This window comes from Podarcis melisellensis (genome assembly GCF_964234715.1).
Source record: "Podarcis melisellensis genome assembly, chromosome: Z".
NCBI classification, from domain to species: domain Eukaryota; kingdom Metazoa; phylum Chordata; class Lepidosauria; order Squamata; family Lacertidae; genus Podarcis; species Podarcis melisellensis.
Genome location: NC_138547.1, coordinates 22046327 through 22071339, shown reverse-complemented (window position 1 = coordinate 22071339; position 25013 = coordinate 22046327). Strand labels below are relative to the sequence as shown.

Genomic DNA, 25013 nt, shown 5'->3' with positions numbered 1-25013 from the left:
AGATTGGGTGGGAAATGGGTAACTCTGGCCACATTTCCACCATCTAAAGTCACTCCTATCTAAAGTACATAAGAACACAGGAAGATGCCTTCTATTAAGTCAGAGCACTGGTCCATCTAGCTGAGTATTACCTGCAATGACTGGCAGTGGCTCTCCAGGGTTTCAGGACAAGAGCATTTCTATCTCTACCTGGATATGATGGGGATTGAACCTGGGACTTTCTGCATGTGAAACAGATGCTCTGAGCTACAATGCTTCTAGGGCCAAAATGAAGATGAAAAGGTATGTCAAGCAACAGTCACAGGTGCTTCGTCGTTTGCTTTCTGCTACACTTCTATCCCATCCTTTTCTCCAAGGATACCTTGGAGTACATGTTTCTCCTCTCCATGTTATCCCCACAAGAACCCTGTGAGGTAGTTTAGACTGAGAGGTGGTGACCAGCCCAAAGACACCCAGTGAGCTCATGGCTAAGTGGTGATTTGAACCCCAGTCTCCCAGTACTCTAACCCAGCACTCCCACCACAATGGCTCCCATGCAGTGTTCACATGTAATGTGTAGTTTGACCCAATGCCAGCATAACTGTCAGCTTGACACAGATAGAAAAAGACCCAGACAACCAGTCACAGATCTAATTTCCTTAGATCTACTGGAGACCTATTCCAAAAATACACATTTTTAACTGAATAATAAAACACTGCTTGCAGGAGCAGAGCAAAGTGACTGTGATTCTCCCAAAACAATTGTAATCTTCAGATTTAACTGTCAAGGCACAAGAGCTGCAGGTATCAATGCTCGAGAGAGACAGCACAAAGAATGCAATTATTATTCCCTGCTCTCCTATTTGAGTGCACTGGCTCCCAAGTACGCCAAGGTCAGGAGAGAGATGTGGCAAAAAGGTTTTCCTTTTCATTAGGGAGAGGCAGGAATACCTCACATTGTAACAGCAAAAGGTCGTCACAGTAAAAAGACTGGCAAAGCAAAGATGAATGCAGCAGCTGAAGATCAGAAAAGAGCTGAATGAAATTACAAGAAGTGAAATCAACATGCATCTCTATTAACCAAATTATCTCTTCATTCCTAGAGTCCCACTGAGCATCTCATAGATATTTCAATTCACATCCTCTCTTCATTAGCAAATATTAACTGCCTGAGGGTGTCAAGAGTTAAAAGAGTATATACTGCATTTCTATTTCTCCCTTTCTTCCAAAGGGCTTAGGGCAGTGTGACCGCAGCTCTGTTCACCACTCCTTTTATCCTTACAAAAACCCTTGTAAGATAGGATAGTCCAGTGGTTCCCAAACTGGGTGGCACTGCCCCCAAGGGATGAAGGGGTGGTGGGATTATTGGGGGCTGCTAAGCGCTGTGGGTTAAAGCCTCAGCGCCTAGGACTTGCCGATCGAAAGGTTGGCGGTTCGAATCCCTGCGGCGGGGTGCGCTCCCGCTGCTCGGTCCCAGCGCCTGCCAACCTAGCAGTTCGAAAGCACCTCCGGGTGCAAGTAGATAAATAGGGACCGCTTACCAGCGGGAAGGTAAACGGCGTTTCCGTGTGCAGCTCTGGCTCGCCAGAGCAGCGATGTCACACTGGCCATGTGACCCGGAAGTGTCTCCGGACAGCGCTGGCCCCTGGCCTCTTAAGTGAGATGGGCGCACAACCCCAGAGTCTGTCAAGACTGGCCCGTACGGGCAGGGGTACCTTTACCTTTACCTAATAAGTAAGAGGGACACGGGTGGCGCTGTGGTATAAACCACCGAGCCTCTTGGGCTTGCCAATCAGAAGGTTGGCAGTTCGAATCCCCACAATGGAGTGAGCTCTTGTTGCTCTGTCCCAGCTCCTGCCAACCTAGCAGTTCGAAAGCACAAAGTGCAAGTAGATACATAGGTACCGCTCTACCGGGAAGGTAAACGGCGTTTCCGTGCGCTGCTCTGGTTTCACCAGAAGCGGCTTAGTCATGCTGGCCACATGACCCGGAAAAACTGTCTGAGGACAAACGTTGGCTCCCTCAGCCAGTAAAGCGAGATGAGCGCCGCAACCCCAGAGTCGTCAGTGACTGGACTTAACTGTCAGGGGTCCTTTACCTTTTTAATAAGTAAGAGGGGCAGCAGGGGGAGCTGGAGGTACAAATTACTATCAGGCTCTGCAAATCTGGCATCCCCAGAGCAGAGTTTGTACTCCAAGAGCTGTGACAGCGGCAAATCCAACAGGAAGATGCTATGCAAGTGTGAAATGTATGCAACATCTTTACCGACTTACCATGGAAGCAGTCCTCAGTAAGAAATACTCATAGGCTTGTTTAGAAGCATTCCCTTCTCCCCAGCTGGTCTCTAACACTCCTAGGAACAGTGCTAGGAATACAGGAGATCTGCAAACAACATCAAGAGAAGGAATGGATTAAGAACAAATAAGGCAAAGGCTTGGGTGGGTGAAGCAACATGAGAGAGATCAGCACAGTGGAACAAAAGCAGTTTGCAATTAGTGACTGCTTCAAGCAAAGAGGCAAAGCCCCAGCTCCATGATAACAGAATCTGTGGTCTTCTCATTCTAACTTTTAAAACACTTGTTTGGTGTGTTGATTTGTTTAGGTTAGAAAGCAGGCAAAGAGAATCAAACATAAAAGCCTCAGTAGTGAGCCTTCTTTGGGCAGAAATGAGCATGATGGTCAACAGAGTATGCCACTGAAAATGGCAGCCCTGTGTTGGGTTCTCCCTCTCTTCGTGTAGAATAGGTGCCATGGACTGGCTGGACACAGAGGAATAGTGGGAGAAACCAGCTGGGGTACCCTCAAGGGAAGAAGGCTCAGAGCCCAAGGAGTGGTGATAGGACAGTGATGAGTGGTCAGAGGGAGAAAGCTGGGAAGAGGAGGTGTGAGAAGCTGAAGAGGTAACAGGACTTAATGGAAGAGTCTGTGGTAGACCGAAGTCAAGAAGCTGAAGCAGCAGAGTAGGATTAGGGATGCCAAGAGTCTGGATAGTGAAGAGTATCTCCCCCTCCTGATGAAAAAGGAGGAAAGACATGCAGGCAGGCACAGTCTCCAATTGCTTGGAAGAAGCCCTGGAAAGAAGTGGACTTAGCTAAGGGGAGGTGGGGACTTTCAGTTTTGGAGTCAGACCCACTCCATTTCATAGAGTCAGACCCACAGGGAATGAGCTGCTGCGCTCATTAGACCTGATGCTCAGCCAAGTCTGTTGAGATTGTGTTTTTGCTGTCGAGGAGTAAATTCCAATTTTTAACTGTGCGTAATTTACTGACCGGCACGCTGTGACAGTAGACTGATCCAGGTTGTGAAATCAAGACATGGTGCCTTTTTTAACACTCCACATTACTGGTGTTGTGACCTGCCACCTGTGCTGCTGACTTGCTCACCTGCCTGCTCTGTCATCACCCTGGAGTTGCTCTGGCCACCTATTGGCAGACACGCGAACTACAGCATGGCAGCCTTACAACAGCAGGATAAGGTGGTATAGAAATACAGTACTTTTATAAATAAACAATGCACTTAAGGTTGTGAACAGAGCATGGGAATCTGGCATGCACAGACACTGTGGGTTAAAGACACAATTCTGTCATATACACAAGATCTGCTCTCAGGAATCTACATATCCTGCATTTCATACCCTCCCAAAATTCTGAATTCTATCATACACAAATTAAACACATGCTCACTTTGCAGTTCCCATTAGCATGAAGAGAGAAAGCAGAGGACTGCATATGATGTGTTAAATGCATTATACAAATGTGACACTAGATGGTGATGGTGAGCTTATGGCAAATTTTCATAGCTTTTTTGTGTGTCTAGATTCCACCATAATCAGCCATCATTGCAGGGGTTGGACTAGATGACCCTTTGGGGTACCTTCCAGCTCTACAATTCTATGAGTCTATGAAAGGGGGAGTACCATTGTCCTTGCTGGGGGATTCCCATGGACCTTTGGTTGACCACTGTGGGAACTAACTAGATAGGGTTTAGTCTGACTCAACAGGGCTCTTCTGGTGTCTTTAAATGGCAGCATGAAGCAAGTAAGGGTCTCAGGGGTCAGTGCAAAGGCAGTTAAGGCAGAGAACAGACAGAGGGCTACTCAGAAAGGCCACTGCTGCCTAGGCAAAGTTCCAGTCTGAGCAGGAGGCCCTTGTAGTCCTTCCTGTTAAGGAGAGCCAGTGGCTGACCTGGATGGACGTAGTCACTCCAACACCTGGAAACCCTTCCACTATCCAGGGAGATGTTCCAGCTTGCAGGCAGGTATAATGCCTCACCACACAGGGCAGTCAAGGAGGGAGATTCAGGCTTCCCAGTTCTTCCAGCAGCTTTGGACAGCTGCTATCTTTGGAAATAAATCAGAATTTGCAAAGCTGAATTTCTCACAGCGCCATTTAACGAGCCAGACACTAAATTCTGTGTGCGGTGTAAGAATGGCCACAATAAATACATGCAACCCTCTCTGCAGCCCATGAAAACACTTCTTAGTTCTGAATGTGTTTTATTTCCTCAATAACCTGGGGAGTTCAAGGCATCACTTTTGTTTTACGGAGGAGTAGTTCAAGTACAGATGTAATGTTTGAGAGATCTATTCAGATAGTGGGATACAAAGCTGAGCTCCAGTTTAAATGCAGCCCTCTTAGCTTAAAAATGGAAAGGGAGAAAAAAGAAACCTAGCACCTTACCTAGGGTTGCTATATTTAAAAGGGGTGTGAGAGAGAAAGATTTGGGGATGTTTTGTTCCTGTATAGAGGGGGTCCTGAATTCCTGGTTCGCCCATTGTGGAAACCAAAATATGAAAAGGCAGCTCTTGAAATCCCAATTATTTAGCCCATTGGACTTATTGGTGGGAGAAACAGAAGAAACATAAATGGCAATTGTGCATTATAAAGCAGCAAGTGCTTGTTTATTGTTAGAAGGGGGGGTGCTACCTCCTCAAAATAAAATGCATTTGCTAATTTTTACTGTGTATGGAAATGAAAATCAGGTTTAAAGGAGGGAGACAGAGCAAGAGATAAAGAGAGCAATAAACGAAAAGTGCCTAATTATTTATACAAGCATCTTAATCAAAATGAGGAAACCTGCAGTGTAACTTTCTATGTCGATTGATAAAGCTGGCCCCCACCCTCCAAAAATGAGGATCTACACCAGGTGCCCTAATTAACAATCCCGGAGAGGATTTCTGTGCACAAACACAGACAGACACGGCTTTATGAACACCTTTTGCACTCCTGTTAACCCTCTGTGCTGCTCTATTTACAAGTCATTTCCACTGTGCATATTTCCCAATGCCTCGGAGAGCAGGCGCAGCTGTAATGCAGCACTCAGAGGCAAAATAACTGCTAACTGAATGCAGGGCTGGGTGGATAAATTCTTCTTTGGGGAACTTCCTCCCGTCCCACTATGTCTTCCAGTGAGAGCAGGAGCGTGCAGAAGGGTGTGGAAAGCAGGCTGCTTCTACTCAAGCATGCTACATGTCACTGAATGAGGACATCATTGGCATTAATAGATGTTTGCATTAGATTTCAGGGAGTCTTTTCGCTGCTCCACACTAAGAAAGCAAGCTTTACCAATGTATTTTGTCTTGTGTTACAACATGGGCTTCAACTGATCAAACTGCTGCCCGACATAACATATGTGACCAAACTGCCTAATGTTGAGCTATCATCTTTTCTGACAAATCAGTGCACATACCTTTTGAAAGCCTTTCAGTGCATCATCAATGCCTTTCAGCAGGCACTGCATGCATGTGTGAGAGGGAGAGAGGGAGACCCTGTAGGATTTTTATTCCAGCTTCTTTCTCAAAAGGATTGGGGTAGGAGAGAGAGGTTTTCAGTCTTTCCTCTCTGCAGACAAACACTCTATTAAAATACATTAAAAGCTACTGCCTACTAATTTGCTTCTGCCTTTAAAGCATTCTTAAAAAAAAAGTAAACACACAGAAATTTCAACAGCTGGCACAGAAGTGCTAAAGTAACAGTTATTTGTCTAGCAGCAACACTGGGGAAAGGGCATGGTAATAACATAATGCACAATTGCAGGGCGGGGGGGGGACCTCTATAAATTTCATTATGGACCAGAAATATCTACTTCCAGCTTAGCACATCAAGGATGTCACAAACACCTTGTATAATCTCTTCCATCAGCAGCACCAAACCTCTCCTTTGGCAAACCATTATCTCTCTGCTGCTCCCCAAACACCACCCCACCCCAAAATCAATTTGTTCATTATAATTACTTTATTAGTGCAGATGCTTTGATGACTTGATTCCTTTACCAACAGGTATTCAATGTTAGTCCTACTCAGAGTAGACACAATGAAGTTGATTCATTATTTTCATTGGGTCTTCACTGAGTAGAACTTAATTTAATTGTATAGGCTATAAATTGTATAGAGGAAACAGCAGAATATCTCTATCCTCAATTTCCAACCTTTCTTGAGGACCATTGCTTTTCTCCAAAGAAGCAAGCGTCTTTTAATTTCGTGGCTGCTGTCACCCTCTGCAGTGATCATGGAGCCCAAGAAAGTAAAATCTCTCACTGCCTCCATTTCTTCCCCTTCTATTTGCCAGGAGGTGATGGGACCAGTGGCCATGATCTTCGGTTTTTTTATGGTGAAAATGGTCTGAAGCTCAACATCAAAAAAATGAAGATCATGGCCACTGGTCCCATCACCTCCTGGCAAATAGAAGGGGAAGAAATGGAGGCAGTGAGAGATTTTACTTTCTTGGGCTCCATGATCACTGCAGAGGGTGACAGCAGCCACGAAATTAAAAGACGCCTGCTTCTTGGGAGAAAAGCAATGACAAACCTAGACAGAATCTTAAAAAGTAGAGACATCACCTTGCCAACAAACGTCTGTATAATAAAAGCTATGGTTTTCCCAGTAGTGATGTATGGAAGTGAGAGCTGGACCATAAAGAAGGCTGATCGCCAAAGAATTGATGCTTTTGAATTATGGTGCTGGAGGAGACTCTTGAGAGTCCCATGGACTGCAAGAAGATCAAACCTATCCATTCTTAAGGAAATCAGCCCTGAGTGCTCACTGGAAGGACAGATCATGAAGCTGAGGCTCCAATACTTTGGCCACCTCATGAGAAGAGAAGACTCCCTGGAAAAGACCTGATGTTGGGAAAGATGGAGGGCACAAGGAGAAGGGGATGACAGAGGACGAGATGGTTGGATGGTGTTCTCGAAGCTACCAGCATGAGTCTGACCAAACTGCAGGAGGCAGTGGAGGACAGAAGTGCCTGGTGTGCTCTGGTTCATGGGGTCACAAAGAGTCGGACACGACTAAGCAACTAAACAACACAATGAAATACAGTAAAAGCTTTAATATTTGTAATTTCCAAACTATTTATTTAAAATGCCTTTCTGGATTAACACACATACCACATGAGTATCCTCTCTTTTTTAAAGTCGGTGTTTAGCTGCTAACCTAAAATGTGATTTTTCAGGAGGAATATTTCACACACAAGGTGAATTCCTTCATTAACAGCATACCTTCTATGAAATTTAGAAACATTTAAAACAAGTAGGTTAATGAAGCAACAATATGCGAACTAGCTGATTAATACAAACTTCCAAAGCTCAGTGAGACAACAGCTATTTGGAACTCATTTTTAAGGCAGAGAAATTGTGCGCACAAATTTATAGGAAGACAGGAGGCTGCTACGGCCCTTGCCTATTGATTTAGAACAGAGTCATTGTTTAAAATGAAAACACAGAAAACCCCATACACTTCCAAACCTATCGATAATTGCTTTGGAGAAACAGAGGTCACATTTTCCACAAGCTAGTGTAAAGGACAATATCTGGATGCACAATATATGGAGTTGCCTTGCAGTGGACATTATTCTCACATTGATCTCATTTTCCATTTCCCTTTTAAAACTCTCTTCCAAAGTCCAACAATTCAAAGGGGGGGGGGGTGAAAAAAAGGATGGAAGGAAAACAACTGAGCATGGCCAGGTATAAAGTAAAGAGATGAAAGTGTGTGTGTTTTTGTTCTCTTAAAAAAAGCTCTCTTCCAAGCCAAGCCGCCTATACAGTATCAGGTAAAGGGGAGAAAGAGACACAAAAGGGTAACAGAATGAGTGAAATGGTGACCATTTACCCAGTGCCAACATACAGCCGTTACAGATGACCTCGAGAGAATGCAGCCTAAACAACAATTTTAAACCCCCATTTTAAATTCAAACGCAATGCTTCTTCCGCAGGAGTTATGGTGGCAGACTTCTCAAGGTTTAACACACACACTCCCACAGAAAGTTTGCATTAACTATTTTGAAATCTGGAAGAAAAGGTGCCACCAATTACGGTACATTTTAGAAGGTATAAAAAATGTGAGTTTGGGGGTGGCAAGGAAACAACAGATAGTATTATGCAACAGGCGCTTGCTTTATTTTAATTTTATTTCTAAAAGCAATGTTAACTCCATAAGAACCTGCTTGTTTTAGAAACGGGAGCTGCAGAGGGTAAATGGGGACAGTGCTTTTAGCGAAGCTACAAAGCCCTGCAATTTGAAGTTGTTTTCTCAGAAAGGACACAATAAAAGCTGCAGCTGGAGCTAGGAAGAGTAAACCCTGATCATAATGGCAGAGGTTCAGTTGCTTCTTCATGGTTGCTGCATTAAATCTAACAAATTGCGCTCCTGCGATTACCCGACATCAAGGTCTCCATTCCCAGCGTCCAGTTTCAAGACTGTTTCTCACTGACTTACATACACAAGAAATGCCACGCTCTTTCTACTTCATAACTTGCAATGCTACCAAGTTCCAAAAAGGAAAGCCCAGCAAAATTTAGTATGTTAAAGAATAGAGGTCTTATGAACCAGGAGCAGGTAACGATAGCAAGGCTCAATGCATACCAATGAAGAAATGGGGAGAAACAGTACACACTAACTGCTCCCAGACTGCAAGGCAGCAAAAGCAATTATTATCTATTGGAATAGAAATTAGGCTCATTTTCTCCTAAGGCTTAAGCAAAGTTCCAGTTCAGAAAAGTCTACCAACACTGACTCAAGACAACTCAGAAAATCTTCCAAAGCAACACCTGCCAACCTGGTGCCCTTCAAACATTTTAGACAAAAACTACCCAAATAACCACACCAACTTGTAGAACATACATTTATAAATAATTAGATTCTAAATATAATAATTAAATAATTAGATTAAATAATTTAGAAGGATAGCATTAGCCTGTAACCAAATATGAATAAAATAAAAAACTTAAACAGCATAACTTATTACCAGCATACCTTGGCCCCTCAGAGAGATGTTGCTCAAGGAGATGATCAGGACAGAAAGTAAGAAAAATGCGGCAAGAGCGGGCACAGCTGTGGTGTTAGCTGTACCATGTAACTGGTAGCTAATCAGAAGGCGCTGCTAACTTTTTGAAACTCCCAGCTGGTGACGCCCACTTGACTTTCGAATTGAGGAATGCATTACCAATTAGCACACTGGTCAGGGTTGGCCTTGAGACCCTGATAAGGCAAGTGCTGATGCTAAGGTCTGCAAATTGTTTTCTTGTGATCTTCCCAGTAAGGCTAAGCTTCTGACTGAACAGAAGTTTGGTATGCAGACTTGGTACAATAGGGAGTTGTAGTTCAAAACATTTGAAGAGCAAGAAGCTGCCCAAAGCTTCTCAAAACCGTATCTCACATGTTCCCACTTCCCCTCTTGCAGGTGGCTTCCCTCTTACAAAACAAGCTCTGCTGGATCAGAACCAATGCTCTTCTAGTCTAGTGTACTATTCTCATAGTGGCCAGCCAGATGATTCTGGAAAGAACACTAGCTGGACATAAGCACAACAGTCCTTTCCCACTCACATTTCTCAACAGGCAACATTCAGAGGCATAGTGTCTCTATGTTGGGGGCTATCATGAAATCTTCTGGTTTGCAAAGTTAATAGTTGTAGCTATGCCATACGTGAAGAACTACTTCCTTTTGTCCCAGTCAGTTCCACTGGATGAGCACAGGTTCTAGAATTATGAGAGAGCCCTAACCATATTCTGCCATGGGGTCCAAATCAGTGAACTATGTTTTGCACTTGCCTTCCAAAAAACCACCATCTGAAGTGGGACTGGAGAAAAAGAGCTATAAAATGAATGAATGAATGAATGATGAAAGAAATAGTTCTAAGACCAAGAGCTTAGCAGGAGGATGTGATTAGTTGTTAACGATAAGCATATGGAGCATGCACCATGCAACAAGGTTGGAAGAAGCACCTTTGCTTCTTTAACGAGCATAGGAAAGGGTTTGCATGCAGCCATTTGTGGCTAATGGGCCTGGGAAAGTGGCTATAGGAATGCATAACTCACAGGTGAGTGTGCCTAGGATTGCAGATTTGGCTGCCTTCTCTGAGTTTCTGTAAAATTAACCAATTGGGCCAGGCATAGGCAAACTCAGCCCTCCTGATGTTTTTGGCCTCCAACTCCCATGATCCCTTGCTAACAGGACCAGTGGTCAGGGATGATTGGAATTGTAGTCCCGAAACTTCTGGAGGGCCGAGTTTGCCTATGCCTGAATTGGGCATTGGAGGCAACTTTCCTCTGTGTGTTGATAGGCATGTAATGCGAGTAACAATGAAAGGCTTGTTTTGAACTATATATTGTAAGATAATAATGTGTTTTTTAAAAAACTGTATCTATTTAAAAGTTCAAAATTGGGAAAGGAGTACGACAAGGCTGTATATAGTCTCCCTGCTTATTTAACTTATATGCAGAATTCATCATGCGAAAGGCTGCGCTGGATGAATCCCTAGCCAGAATTAAGATTGCCGGAAGAAATATCAACAACCTCAGATATGCAGATGGCACAACCTTCATGGCAGAAAGTGAGGAGGAATTAAAGAAACTTTTATTGAGGGTGAAAGAGGAGAGCGCAAAATATGGTCTGAAGCTCAACATCAAAAAAACAAAGATCATGGCCACTGGGCCCATCACCTCTTGGCAAATAGAAGGGGAAGAAATGGAGGCAGTGAGAGATTTTACTTTCTTGGACTCCATGATCACTGCAGATGGTGACAGCAGCCAGGAAATTAAAAGACGCCTGCTTCTTCGGAGAAAAGCAATGACAAACCTAGACAGCATCTTAAAAAGTAGAGACATCACCTTGCCAACAAAGGTCTGTATAATAAAAGCTATGGTTTTCCCAGTAGTAATGTATGGAAGTGAGAGCTGGACCATAAAGAAGGCTGATCGCTGAATAATTGATGCTTTGAATTATGGTGCTGGAGGAGACTCTTGAGAGTCCCATGGACTGCAAGAAGATCAAACCTATCCATTCTTAAGGAAATCAGCCTTGAGTGCTCACTGGAAGGACAGATCGTGAAGCTGAGGCTCCAATACTTTGGCCACCTCAAGAGAAGAGAAGACTCCCTGGAAAAGACCCTGATGTTGGGAAAGATGGAGGGCACAAGGAGAAGGGGACGACAGAGGACGAGATGGTTGGACAGTGTTCTCGAAGCTACCAGCATGAGTCTGACCAAACTGCGGGAGGCAGTGGAAGACAGAAGTGCCTGGCGTGCTCTGGTTCATGGGGTCACAAACAGTCGGACACGACTAAACGACTAAACAACAACAAATTTAAGAGATATATTTAGGCCTATTTTAATTATCTATTTTAAAATTTATTTCACTTCATTTATCTGTTGGAGATCTGTACATGATCCCTTCACACATTTTTTCCCTCACAACAATCCTGTAATGTAGGTTATACTGAGAGGCTGCAAAAGGCTCAAGGTGACAGTGTGAGCTTTATGGGAATGCTGTGATTTGAGTCTGAAATCTTAGTGCAGAGGTTTCCAACCTTTTTGGGTCCGCGGCTCCCTTGATCAGCTACATTCTTTTTGTGGTACTCCTGTGGGGCTCAGGAGCCCAGTGAAGTCACCCCTTGCCTGCAGAGCAGACAGCCTCTCACACTTTTTTCGAACATCCTGCCTTGTGGAGTATTCCCTCAGCCTCCTCTCCTCTCTTCTTGGGAGTCCTCTGGGCAGCCACTGCTGCCTACCAGTGCCACTTCCCTCTTCCCTAACTCAAACTTAGCTGGGGGCCAGGGAAGCAACAGGGGCGGAAGTGGCAGTGAGTGCTTCAGAAAGTGTTTCTGTGCCACTGTGGGAACATGCCTCCCCAGGGCCTGTATCTATGGTACTTATCTATGATACTAGGATTGTCTTCAGCACTGGTTCCCTGGCTGTGGAATGCCCTCCCTAGTGACATGCACCTGCCTCTATCATGATTAACTTTAAAGGGAAATTGAAAACATCCCTCTTTACCCAAAACATTTGGTGACTGAAGAATATTGTTTAGGGCACCTTGAAATAATTGGATGGAGGAATATTTTTAATTGTCAATTGTTTTTAGAATGTTTTTAACAGTAGCTGCTTTCTGAGGTTTTATAATTACAATTGTTTTTAGCAGTGCTTTTTTCCCAGGGAATGCAGGTGGATGCATATCCCTAAACATTTTGTGAATCTAAGTTTGGTCACATTGAGGGGCAGTATTTCAATGAGTAGGAAAATGAAAGTACCCCTAAGCTTTTTTTTAGAATGTTAAATCTGATTTAGAATGTCCTTTGCTTTGATTTTTTTTCCCTTCAAATTGTATATCTGTTTGCCACCCTGGGCTTCACTAGGAGGAAGGATGGGATACAAATTCCTATGATGATATAGTGTGTGCTGCTATAACAGGTCACTGGGTCTTTGGAGAAGAAGAAGAGGGAGGCAGCAGCAGCAGTGCCAGGCATTTGCAAGACTGAGAAATGCAGGCTGCACAACAGGACACTCCCTCCTCATTTAGAGCATTTTTGCAGGCATCTGATGCTCATTTTTGGAGTGCCCCTATTCAAACGCTTGTGATGCTATTTGTTTTGCCTGCAGTAGTAAATAGCTACACAAGTGACACATCTTTGGGGGCATACTGTTAGCAGGATTTATTCCCCCAGCTTCCATATTTGCTTTTGTAAGGGCAAATATTAATCAGACACACCCCTACAGCTAAAGGGGGCGGGGCAGGAGGGATTTGAAAAGTCTGCTGTCTTACTGCATCATTTCATAGATCTGTCTGCACTAAAGGAACCAGACTCAAATCCTCAGGTCAGCCCTGAACTGTCGTTTTTCTTCCTAGTGCTTTGAGGAGTAAAAATAGTCCACAGCGAGTTTTCCAACTGTCAGGCGGCTTTCCTGTGGAAGTGCAAGCAGTTGCCAGGGGAACCACGAGGTTCCCCCAGGTCACGTTATAACAACCAGCTCTAAACAGGCAGCATCACAAATGCTACCATTGCTGTAGCAATCTTGGGATTACCGTACCGGAAGCTGGACCTGGACTACAGAACCTGCAGCCTAAGCAAGTGCTTCCTTTGAATGTTACAAGACTTAAAAGTATCGCACCTAGTTGACAAAAGTCTGAGGGCGCGACTGATAAGTACAAATAAGTAGAAACAGGTAGCAATGTTTTTCCTGGAGTGTATGGGGCAGCAGCAATAGAGGAAGCTACTCCGGTGCCTGGGACGGTGCACCCAGGGGCAGGGTGCACCATGCAGCCTCTGGAGTCTGCCTGCTTCCTCCCACTCAGCCGCCCTACAGCTGGGTGGGAGGCAGCGGGCAGACTGTTTGGGCAGCGCGGAGCCTGCGCATACCCAAGCCACCGCGTCTCTCCCAGGAGAGAAGTGTGACTCAGGTGTGCTGCAGGCCCCGTGGTGAGCACCACCCAGCATTTTGTTACCCCCTTCTGTGGTGGCACCCGGGGTGGCCAGCCCCCACCGCACCCCCTTTCCTCTGCCCCTGCGGTGAAGGTGAGGGGTTGCATGTCTGAACACTTCCAGGATGGGGAAACAGCAGCTCATTGTACACAAATAGCTGGCCCTAATAAGGTTCTCCCTCACAATGCTATTTTCTGTGTATCATTTTTACATGGGGTATAAATGAATATATAATAACAATAATAATGGGCCTGCCCTCTGTATAGAGATGAAGAGAAACAAATCTGATCATTCCTGATCACAAGGAGAAGAAAGGTTTTATATTTGTTGGAAACTGCTTTGAGTGGCTGGGGAAACCCAGACAAATGAGTGGAGTACAAATAATGATGGTGGTGGTGGTGATCCCAAACCCCAGATATTTCCAACAGTAATTCTGAGTCAGACAAGGCCTACGTGGCTGTAGGGCAGTGGGAGTCTGCCTCAGAGGTCTTAGGGATCCAAGTGGGCCTAAGGTCCATCCTGAGGCCCCATCTGTAAACAGACAAAATACTGGGGAAACAGGGCTCTGCAAATCACCCTGGATTCCACTCCTGGGTGGTCCATGAATGTTTTGAACCCCTCAAAAAAGTTCTTTACTCCATCACATCTACAGCTGGACAAAAGTCCCTTTCTCCCATGGCACTTCCTGGCAGTGAGGGAAAGAGTGATTCTTCTAGAGGCCATACAACCCAGAATGCTGCAGTAATTCAAGGCTGTGAGCAAAGAGCAGATGGAACAAGGCCTTAGGACAAAGGCCTCCAAAGAGATATATAATCATAACCTCCCCCCCCCCCCATGTAGATAATCTCTCTCTCTCTGTAGAGTGTGAGATAAAACACAGTAACAGGAAAAAACCCGACTTTACACCAAATCAGACTATTGGTCCATCTAGACTGCCTACATTGGCTGGCAGTGGTTCTCCAAGTTCCAGGCATGTATCTCTCCCATCTCTGCCTGGACATGCCCAAGCCTTCTGCATGCAAGGCAGATGCCCTACTGCCAAGCTATTGCCCTTCCCAGGGATGAGGCAGAAATTCAATTTAGTTCACATTTAAAGGCTAAATTACAGTTCTCACACTTTCCAAAACAATATGTGAACCATGAATATGTGAACATAGAACCATCCTTCGAAAGTCACCCTGATCTGAATTTTGCAATGCAGTTCTCCTGCCAAGTGGCATGCACACAAAAATGTATTACTAGAGTAAAAGTGCACACTAAATTAATATACTGGTGAGAATAACATACCAAAGTGCAACACAAGGGAGAACTGCTTTGCAAAAATGTGTATATTAGGTAAAATTGATTTTTTAAAAAGTTTATTAGACAGAATTCAGACAGGCAAGGATACGCAATTGTGTAACTAAATCAGTAGCAAAGTTTGTATCCCAAGCTATTTGCAATACCTACACATCCAAACTCACACCAACAAAGAGTTTTCAAAGCAGCTTACAAAAATATATATATATATGCACAATGCAATCCCATCCAAGTGTAGTATCAATAACAGAAATAGCAGGATGTCACAAAGGTGCCAGGTTGATTCAGGCTCAATAAACACACGAGACGTATCCAGCTGTGTTCTTAGATAAATAAGGTATACTATTCATTGTATCAAATTTCAACAGAAGTAATTCATAAAGTTCAACAAACGAACAAAGCAGAAGACCCAGTGGATCAGATCATTCACTAGTCAGTTCATGCACAAGGTCCATCCGTGTAATGGTGTCTATTCCATCTGTTTGTTCATAAAGTCCAAACAATCCACATGAGAGGTTGTTACAGTTCCACAAAATCCTTTCCAGAATATTTGCCTTGTTTCGCCGTCCTGGGCTTCATCAGTAGTTATAGCACATATGTGATATTACAGGACAGTGGATCTTATGGCATAGTAGTAGCTGTATATTACATATACAGTATGTAATATCACATATGTGTTTTAACTACTGATGAAGCCCAGGATGGCGAAACAAGGCCAATATTCTGGAAATCCTTGTCTAGACTCTGTGAAAGGACCATTACATGGATGGACCTTATGCATGAACTGACTAGAGAATGATCTGATCCACTGGGTCTTCTGCTTTGTTCGTTTGTTGACCTTTATGAGTTACTTCTGGTGAAATTTGATACAATGAATAGTATACCTTATTTATCCAAGAACACAGTCAGTTATGTCTTGTGTGTTTATTGAAGATGCTTTACGTGACCATAGGTTTGTTTGTTGTTGTTTTGTTAAGGTTGATTCAGGCAGCATTTCCTGCCTTGGTCCCCTCATAGTGCTCAGGCAGCGGGCCCAACAAGGACCTGGAGTAAAGGAACCCAGTCAGTCCATGATAGAGGCAAGCTATAAAAATTCACAAAGAACACTTACTGAGGAGTACTGGTTTTAATTTTGTCTCAGTGCTGTTTATATTTTTAATAAAGAAGGATGCATTGTTGGCATTTTTCATGTATTCTTTCATTTGCTTTCCTCTTGCTGCATGGAATAATTTTTTTAAAAAATAATAATTTGTAAGTCAAGATTGAAATGAACAAACTTGAATATCTGAATCAGTCATTTGTGCAGCAAGATTTGGGTATAATTCATTGTGTTTTGGTGGTGAGTATTCTGATAATGGGACCTGTGTGTACTACTTTCCTCCCATGCTAGGGAGGCACAATGATTACATTCAGTCTGATTTTCAAACAAACAAACCCAATTTCAATGGAATATGGGCATCCTCCTGTTTTCACACCTGCAAATTTTCTAGTACAGTTCTAACCTCAACAAAATATACCAAGGAGCGAGCATTTTAGGAAGAACTGCATGCAAAAAGGTGAATTGTCTGTGCAGTTAAAAAGAATTGCAGATTGATGCCAGAAGCAGAACGAAATTGACTTATGAATGAATAAAGACATGTGAAACTGACACAATCTAGAAGACTGAATCCCCTGCTGCTGATGTTTGAATGATCCTCTTACCTGCTAGAATTTCCTAGAAGCCTACAAATGAGGTCATGATTCAATTAAATTTAGGAGTCAGGGGCAGGTGTTGTAGATTTCAATAAGGCCCACCATACTTTTCCCACCCCACCCACTGGAAGAGGATTCAAACACTAAAAGCTCTGCATTTTGGGTGCAGATGAAATGTAAGGTTTTAAGAGCAAACATAGTGGATTTTTCATCCACAGTTTTGTAATTGGCACAAAGGTACATTCCACAGTGTTGAGTACTAGATCAGCCATCAGGCTTGCTTGTTCACACATTATCATGGGAGCTGTTGACTTTTTAATTTGCATGTCTATCCCCATGCCCCACCCAAGAGTAAAAAATTAAGCACATTGCTGAAAACTTGCCCCAAGGCATTGGAGTCAGGAGAGGTGGGCAAGATATATTGGTAATTTCCACCAAGGCAACAATCAAAATTGCACCCCTGGATTCATTGTAAAACACACTTTGGGTGCTTGTGCCTTGTTTCTTAGTGTCCTGAAAGGTTTCTGATCACAGGCTTTTTTGCTGGCTGAACCAGGGCTTAAAATGCAACCTTTGACTTCTTTCTGCCTCTCTCCATCTACAACATGGCAAAAGCTTCGAGTCTCAAAGGGTCTTGTAGAAGAGCCTAAATTCATTCACATTTGTAGAGCGATTTGAAATTCACAGTGAAAACTGCTATGAAAGTGCTAAACATTCTTAGTTCTCTTCTTCCACTCAAAAGATCTGTAATATCTGAACTCTCAGAGTGCCTGATGTTCCTCTCACTGCGTCTTAACAGCCATTGATTTGTTGCTCAGTGGACATGCGGGGGGAGGGGGTGAGAACAATGTTAGGGGAACACACACTCACATGCACGTACACACAAACACACACATACGAGAAGACTGAACCAAGCGGCAAAACTGAAAATCATCAGGAGTCCACAGCATTCTGTTCCTAGAGAACTGGACACCATCCAGCTTTGAAAACAAGAAAATTTTGGGGTGGGAAAGACACAAGGCTGTGGCCCCAGCAGTGCTAATTTCAAGTTTTGTGATGTCCTTAAGCAAAATGCCCTGAATATTTCCCTTCTTCCTGACCTGTCTCCTTCTGGGCCAATCTGCTCCACTGCCCAGAAGGAGATGCTAAGGCAAGTAGAACCTGCTGCTCCATTTCCCTTGCTCTTGCCACTTATGGAGAGCATAAGAAGAAGCCTGCTGGATCATGCCAGTGGCCCATCTTAGTTGGCAACCTTTTGATGATAAGAACTGTTCAACAGTGGAAGGTACTACCTTGGAAAGTGTGGACTTCACAGAAGGTTTTTAAACACAGGTTGGGTCCCTTCCAATGTTGTAGTTCTATGATCCTATGATTTTTTATTACTATAATTCAAGATTTGGACAGTATTGTATTCATTTGTTGTGGTCCTTTATTGATAGTCCTAATGAAACTATGGGGGACACGGGTGGCGCTGTGGTTTAAACCACTGTACTGCTTGGACTTGCTGATTGGAAGGTCAGTGGTTTGAGGCCCCGCAATGGGGTGAGCTCCCGTTGCTCAGTCTCAGTCTCAGGTCCTGCCAACCTAGCAGTTCGAAAGGACGAAGTGCAAGTAGATCAATAGGTACCACACCAGCGGAAAGGTAAATGACATTTCCGTGCACTGCTCTGGCTTCGCCAGAAGCAGCTTAGTCATGCTGGCCACATGTCCTGGAAAAACTGTCTGCGGACAAATGCTGGCTCCCTCGGCCTGTAAAGCAAGATGAGCACCACAACCCAAGAGTCGTTCGCAACTGGAATTAACTGTCCGGGGTCCCTTTACCTTTGCCTTAATGAAACTATAGTGATTTTTCTTTCATTTTCATTTCGGAGCAGAAAAGGATTTGAAATCTCCACGAAGCTGTGATGTCTACAGTGCCCTTGGACAATCACTATCTCTTAGCCTAAGACACAACAACCTTGCTGCGAGAATAAAATGTACAAAGAGAGAAAATTGCTACCAAAAAATGACCAAACCCCTTTATCTGTTTATATCAGGAGCACCAATCCGCCCCAGTAACCCCCATGGGTGGGACAGCAACCAATTATTCCTCCATATAATACAGCAAGAGATGGGGAAAATAAACATCTATAACTGCACAGTTTGTAATATAGCACAGGCAAAGAAGAGGTGAAAGGACACTAGGAATAAAAACATACACCAACAGCCAAGAAAGCAGGCATCTCTACACCTCCATGCTTTGATTGCTACGTGGTTTATCCATGGAGGGGGGCAGTGCTACCTCTCCCCAGAATCCTAAATGCATTTATTCATGTTTAGGTTCACGGACACAAGAGGTTCAGAGTGATCTCTGAGTCTGTTCCTAATTGACTGTGGCTGCCAAACTCATTTTTCTGAAGGACAGTCTTACTGGGCCAGTCAGCAGCTCAGCTGAATGCTGTTTGCTCTGATCCAATGATGCCAATTTCACAAGGCTTGGAAACCCTAGAAATACAATGATAACATAAACCAGGGGTTCCAAAACCTTTTCAGGCCACCCTTTCCCCCTCAAACTCATCCCCAGTGCCCCTTGCCCTATCCTGTAAAAAGCATTAATCAGACTAGTGGTTTGCATCATCCACTAAGGAAGATAATAACACAATAAAATCTAGATGCAGGTAGGTAGCCGTGTTGGTCTGCTGTAGTCGAAACAAAATTTTAAAAAATCCTTCCAGTAGCACCTTAGAGACCAACTAAGTTTATTCTTGGTATAAGCTTTCGTGTGCATGCACACTTTTTCAGATACATGCACACGTGTGCATGAACATGAAAGCTCACACCTATAACAAATTTAGTTGGTCTCTAAGGTGCTACTGGAAGGATTTTTTAAAATTTTGTTTCGACAATAAAATCTAAAACAGTAGCAATTCAGCCTGGACATTGAGATCTGCTTCTGAGGGCCTTCTGGTGGTTTCCTCACAGCGAGAAGTGAAGTTACAGGGAACCAGGCAGAGGGCCTTTTCAGTGGCCTGCCCTGTGGAACGCCCTCCCACCAGATTTCAAGGAAAAATCAGCTACCTGACTTTTAGAAGGCATCTGAAAGCAGCCCTGTACTGGGAGGCTTTTAATGTTTATGGGGGTTTTTCTGATTTAATATGTTATTGAAAGCCATCCAGAGTGGCTGGGGCAACTCAGTCAGATGGGCAGCATATAAACAATAAAATTATTGTTGTTATTTATTAATTTATTGCACATTTATTCAAAATCAAATTAAAACTCTTTGTTTTAATGAAAACTGTTGAATTTGATCCAGTTGTGCCAGCTTTTCAAAGCCTTATCACCATTTGCACATCCAGCATCCCCTTGCCATCCCAACCCACCCTACGTAACCTCCCCTCCAGGGGGGCACATGTTACCACACACTTGGGAACCACCACTATAAACAAAGGAGTTGTGGTGCATTTTTGTGATCAGATGAAGAACTTGAGGGTGCTGCTGGACCCAGCCCTGCTTTTTCAGGAGCAGGTGTGTGTGTGTGTGTGTGTGTGTGTGTGTGTGTGACCAAGAACAGAAACCAAATGCAACCTAGCGGTGTAGGAACCACAAGTGCTAACAAGCTTTTCATGTACTGTAATAGGTTGCGAAAATCCTTTTACTGAGAAACAGAAACTTAGTTTCTGAAATAAAGGCATCAGAGTTTGCTAGATGTAATGAAAGTGAAAGAAAGGCACTGTGGATTGTCTGAGAGAGAAAGCAAAGAAGCACCACTGTTTATATTTGTTTAGCTATGCAAAAAGCAGAAGACAAGGACATGTACCAAAGATAAAGCTTCATCAGACCAGTACTCCCCCCCCCAAAAAAAATTTATGTTTAGGGGTACTCTCATTTTCCTACTCATATTGAAATACTGCCCCTCAATGAGGCCAAACTTAGATTCACAAAATGTTTAGGGGTATGCATACCCCTGCGTCCCCCCAGGAAAAAACCACTGCGTCAGACATTGTGCAAGGTTACACCCACCGTGTCTGCCTTAAAAAGAGATGGAAAATATCCAGCTACAGGTCATGAGAACATCCCAACAGTCAGTAATCAAGCTGACCTGCAAAACCTGACGTTCTTGGTGTAATTCAAGTTTGCAATCCAATTCCGAATCTGTTTCCACCAAAAAAAAAAATACTGAGGCAGGCTACCAGTACAGTACAACTTGAATGACTGTGCCATGTGTAACATGGTGGACTCAAAAATATAACAGAATTGGTGTGTTTGTGAAAATTAGACAAGTATTGTCTCACAACTCAAGCTATCAGCAGGATCAAGCAAAGCCAAGGAAAGCAACTTATGTAACACTTGTGTGTAAGACGGACATCAGCTGTGATCATGAGCAATGATTCTTCAGTGCTAGAGCCACTCAGCCCACCTCTGTGTTTTGTGAAGTTTTGCCAAGTTAGATATAACGGCAATAAAAGCAATATTATCTGGGAATATTGGAACAATAAAGAGAATTATTATTTATATATTTTATAGGCTGTTTCACCACATAAAGCCATCAAAGCAGGGGAAAACAGAATAAAAACACAGAGGCACAACCTCTAAGAACAGGAAAATCAAGCCTGTGAGGTAGGTTAGGGCCAAGTTCTTTCTGTTTTTACTGAAAGAACAATCCCCTTTGGTTATATTTTTTCTTTAACAAAAAAGTCTGACTAGGTTCATACCTTGTTGTTGTTTAGTCATTTTAGTCGTGGCCGACTCTTCGTGACCTCATGGACCAGAGCACGCCAGGCACTCCTGTCTTCCACTGCTTCCCACAGTTTGGTTTCATACCTTATGCCCACCTTAAAAATAGTTCCTTTGCTTTGAAAGAAGCACATGGATGTGAATAGCTAAAACATCTTGCTACTCCATCTCATTTTAATTGGGTCTGCCTAGGCATCTCAGCAGCTCCCACAGTTGGGAAATTCAAGGGAGGGCAGGAGAGCCTTGCCTCCCCCACCCTTAGCTAAGCCCAGCTGCACATCAACCTCCCAGCAAATGAAGCTGGGAAGAGGAGTTCAGCAGGGGAGGGGGATTCTTTAAATCATTTTCTAAGTTATATCACATTGTTGCTCAATTCCATCTTTTTACATATTTTTTTCATGTATTGTGGTATCATATGTATTGTAATTTTGCTGTTATTTTTATAGATCATAATTTAGTAACGATTCACCATAATAGCTGAGAGTGAATTTCTGTTTAATTGTGCACAATTATATTTTAATGAATTAATGAATATTGCTTTTTTGATGTAAGTTGTTTATTTTAAGTCATTTTTTTTATCATGACTTATTTGCCTTGGGTCTGATTGTTGTAAGGTGTGTGATCTTGTATATCTTGTTGTTTCTTCAGCTTCTAAACCGCCTTGTGTATAACAATGTAAAAGTGAAATGAAAATAAGAAGATTGTTTTTTAACACAAAAATGTAACTGTAAGCTGACTCCAGAAAAAGAGGCGCCAGAACACATCATGAACACCTCCCTTGTTCTCCAACAATGGCAATGGAGCCCACCTGAGAAGTGTCGGAACTGAGTTCCTGAGAGTTCTAGTTGAAAAGAGCCCTGCCTTTAGCTATTAATAGCTTTTACTGGAGAGAGTTACAAAATTTCACATTCCCCCCCCCCCCCCGCTTTATATATATCTTGCAATATACATGAAAATGTAAAATGTCATCAACTCTGCACCATCAGATACTTGGGAGTAGCTCTGCCTGCCCAGAGGGGATGTTTCACTGGTCCTGGCCACCACTCAGGGGGCAGAGACACCTGCGTGTCATGTGCATGTGTAGGTCATGTGACTTTGTCCTGCACTCAGCCCTCCATGATCAACCAGTCTCTCACCCTGACAAAGACACTTTCCATCATTCTTTCCTCTAAAATGTGTGAATCTGCAGCCCCGACTGTTAACACTTACTTTTTAATGGGGAACCCAATTATTTTTACACATATGCAAACACTGTATCTGGCAGAGTATACAAGCATTTCACACACTTGGAATATCAACATTTAAATAGCAACTAGCATGTAGGAAACAGCCCTACGAGACATGGCAAAGGAAAAAAAAAATAAGATGAGAGCTAAGCCCCATGAGGAGAGATTTCGCAAAATGCAGTGGAAAGAAAACCAATTATTGTTTCTGCAAAGTATTTGTAAATCCATTTCAGAAAAGCAAGAGGGAACATATAATACTGCATTACCAAGCTGTTCTGAGTTTTGCTTATGTACATTTTAAGATCTTTTAGATATCTTTCCCCTATAATCCCCCCAAAATACTGGCAGGCAGATATTAATTGTTCAGAATGTAAAATGCACAAATTTAATGCTTCTGTCAGCTTTATTTTTTTGTACACCCCTGAGTTTAATGCACGGATTTATTGTATTATACAATCATAGTTTAACAAACTGTAATCCACAGCAAAGTGGTATTAGTACAGAAAAGTGTTGATGCCTCTAAACTGGGACTAATTAGTCTCTCTCACGTGGGAATAACTAGCTTTTGCTGGACTAGTAAAATCAGGCTTTTACTCCGGAAGAAGCACTCCAGCAAATGTAATGCCAATGCGACTGCAGGAAGAATGTGAGGTGGAAGCCTCTCTCTCCTTACCTCCCAATTCCCCACCCGCTTTACTCACCCCCCCCCCCCAACATTTAGCAGCAGTGCAAGTTTCCAGGTCTAGAGTTACTGCCATATCTCTAGTCTGGATGTTATGGAGATTTATTTGTCTTTGAAAAATAGTTATATATTCATTAAAAATATCAGAATGGTTTGCAACAATTAGATAGATAGATGATAGATAGATAGATGATAGATAGATAGATAGATAGATAGATAGATAGATAGATAGATAGATGATAGATAGATAGATAGATAGATAGATATAGATAGATGATAGAGATAGATAGATAGATAGATGATAGATGATAGATAGATAGATAGATAGATAGATAGATAGATAGATAGATAGATAGATAGATAGATAGATAATGATGATAGATAGATAGATAGATAGATAGATAGATAGATAGATAGATAGATAGATGATAGATAGATAGATGATAGATAGATAGATAGATAGATAGATAGATAGATAGATAGATAGATAGATGATAGATAGATAGATGATAGATAGATATAGATAGATAGATAGATAGATAGATAGATAGATAGATAGATAGATAGATAGATGATAGATAGATAGATGATAGATAGATAGATAGATAGATAGATAGATAGATAGATAGATAGATAGATAGATAGATAGATATAGATAGATGATAGATAGATAGAGATGGATATATAGATATATAGATAGATAAAAAAAATTAAGAAGACATTAGCTAACTATTATGGATATATTCTTAATTGCCTGCATAGCTCTGGCAAAATAGGAAAGTTTTCAGCAGGGTTTTAAAAGTTGCTTCAGAAGGCTCCTGCTGAATCTCTGTTGGCAGAGAACTGGGCCAATGGCTCTACCCTGACCTAAGTTGCTGAAGGCTTTGCATATTAATACAAGGACCTTGATCTGAGCCCACCATGAGTTCCCAAGTTATTGCCTGTGTTTTGATTTATTGATTTCTCTCACACCTTAATGCAGTAAAGCTTATGGTGAAACCCGGCCCTCTCTCCACCACCCACACTTTGTTGTTTCCCCAGTTTTTAATTTTAGAAAATATACTCCTCTGGGCATCTTGTACGCTGCAAGGAGAGAGACTGCTGGACCCATCAAGGAGCTCCAACTTTTCCACCTGCCTTGATCCACCCTCTGCCTGGGACCCTTTATAAGGTGAAGATGCCGCTTAAGTATTCTTGTCTTCTCTTAACATTTTTGTAAGCAATGCTCCTGGCCTTTTTGGCAGGAACACAGATGAGTTTGATTTTTAATGCTGTTGATGTGTTTTGAATTGCTTTGCATCATTTGCATTGTATGTGTTTGCATGATTGTATTTGTATGTATCTGTTTATTTGGGGGCGGGTGAGTCATCTTTTGAGCCTGTTTGGCTGAAGCTGGTGGCGCATAACATAACATAAGTCCTTGATGGTGTGTTAAGTCCTGTGCAAAGCAAACACAATTTAACTGGGGGAGTGGGGCAGAGGGAGGCACCAGAGTCGTTCAACTAAACCTGAGAATATGAGGTAGGGCAGAGTTAGGTCAGCAGAGAGAGAATAACCACCACCTATGAATAACGGGCCCTAAGCCAAGTTTTAAAGGAGGAGATAAGGGACTGGAAGAACCCTGGGCTCCTTTGGGAGGAAAGGCAGGATATAAACTGTATAAATAAGCAGTCGTTTTGATGGACTGATGGAGGGAGATGTTTCCTGCACAAGAGAGAAACATGGCTG

The 25013-nt window shown here is 42.8% G+C and overlaps 1 protein-coding gene across 2 annotated transcripts in view; it reads right to left on the bottom strand.

Annotated features, from left to right (window-relative positions):
- The window catches only part of NEXMIF (neurite extension and migration factor), a 211682-nt gene that overhangs the window by 91746 nt on the left and 94923 nt on the right, over positions 1 to 25013 (bottom strand). For both annotated transcript variants that reach the window (XM_081897762.1, XM_081897763.1), the window contains exon 2: positions 2253 to 2361. The gene's annotated coding sequence lies outside the window, so the exon portion shown is untranslated. The remainder of the gene's footprint in view (positions 1 to 2252; positions 2362 to 25013) is intronic.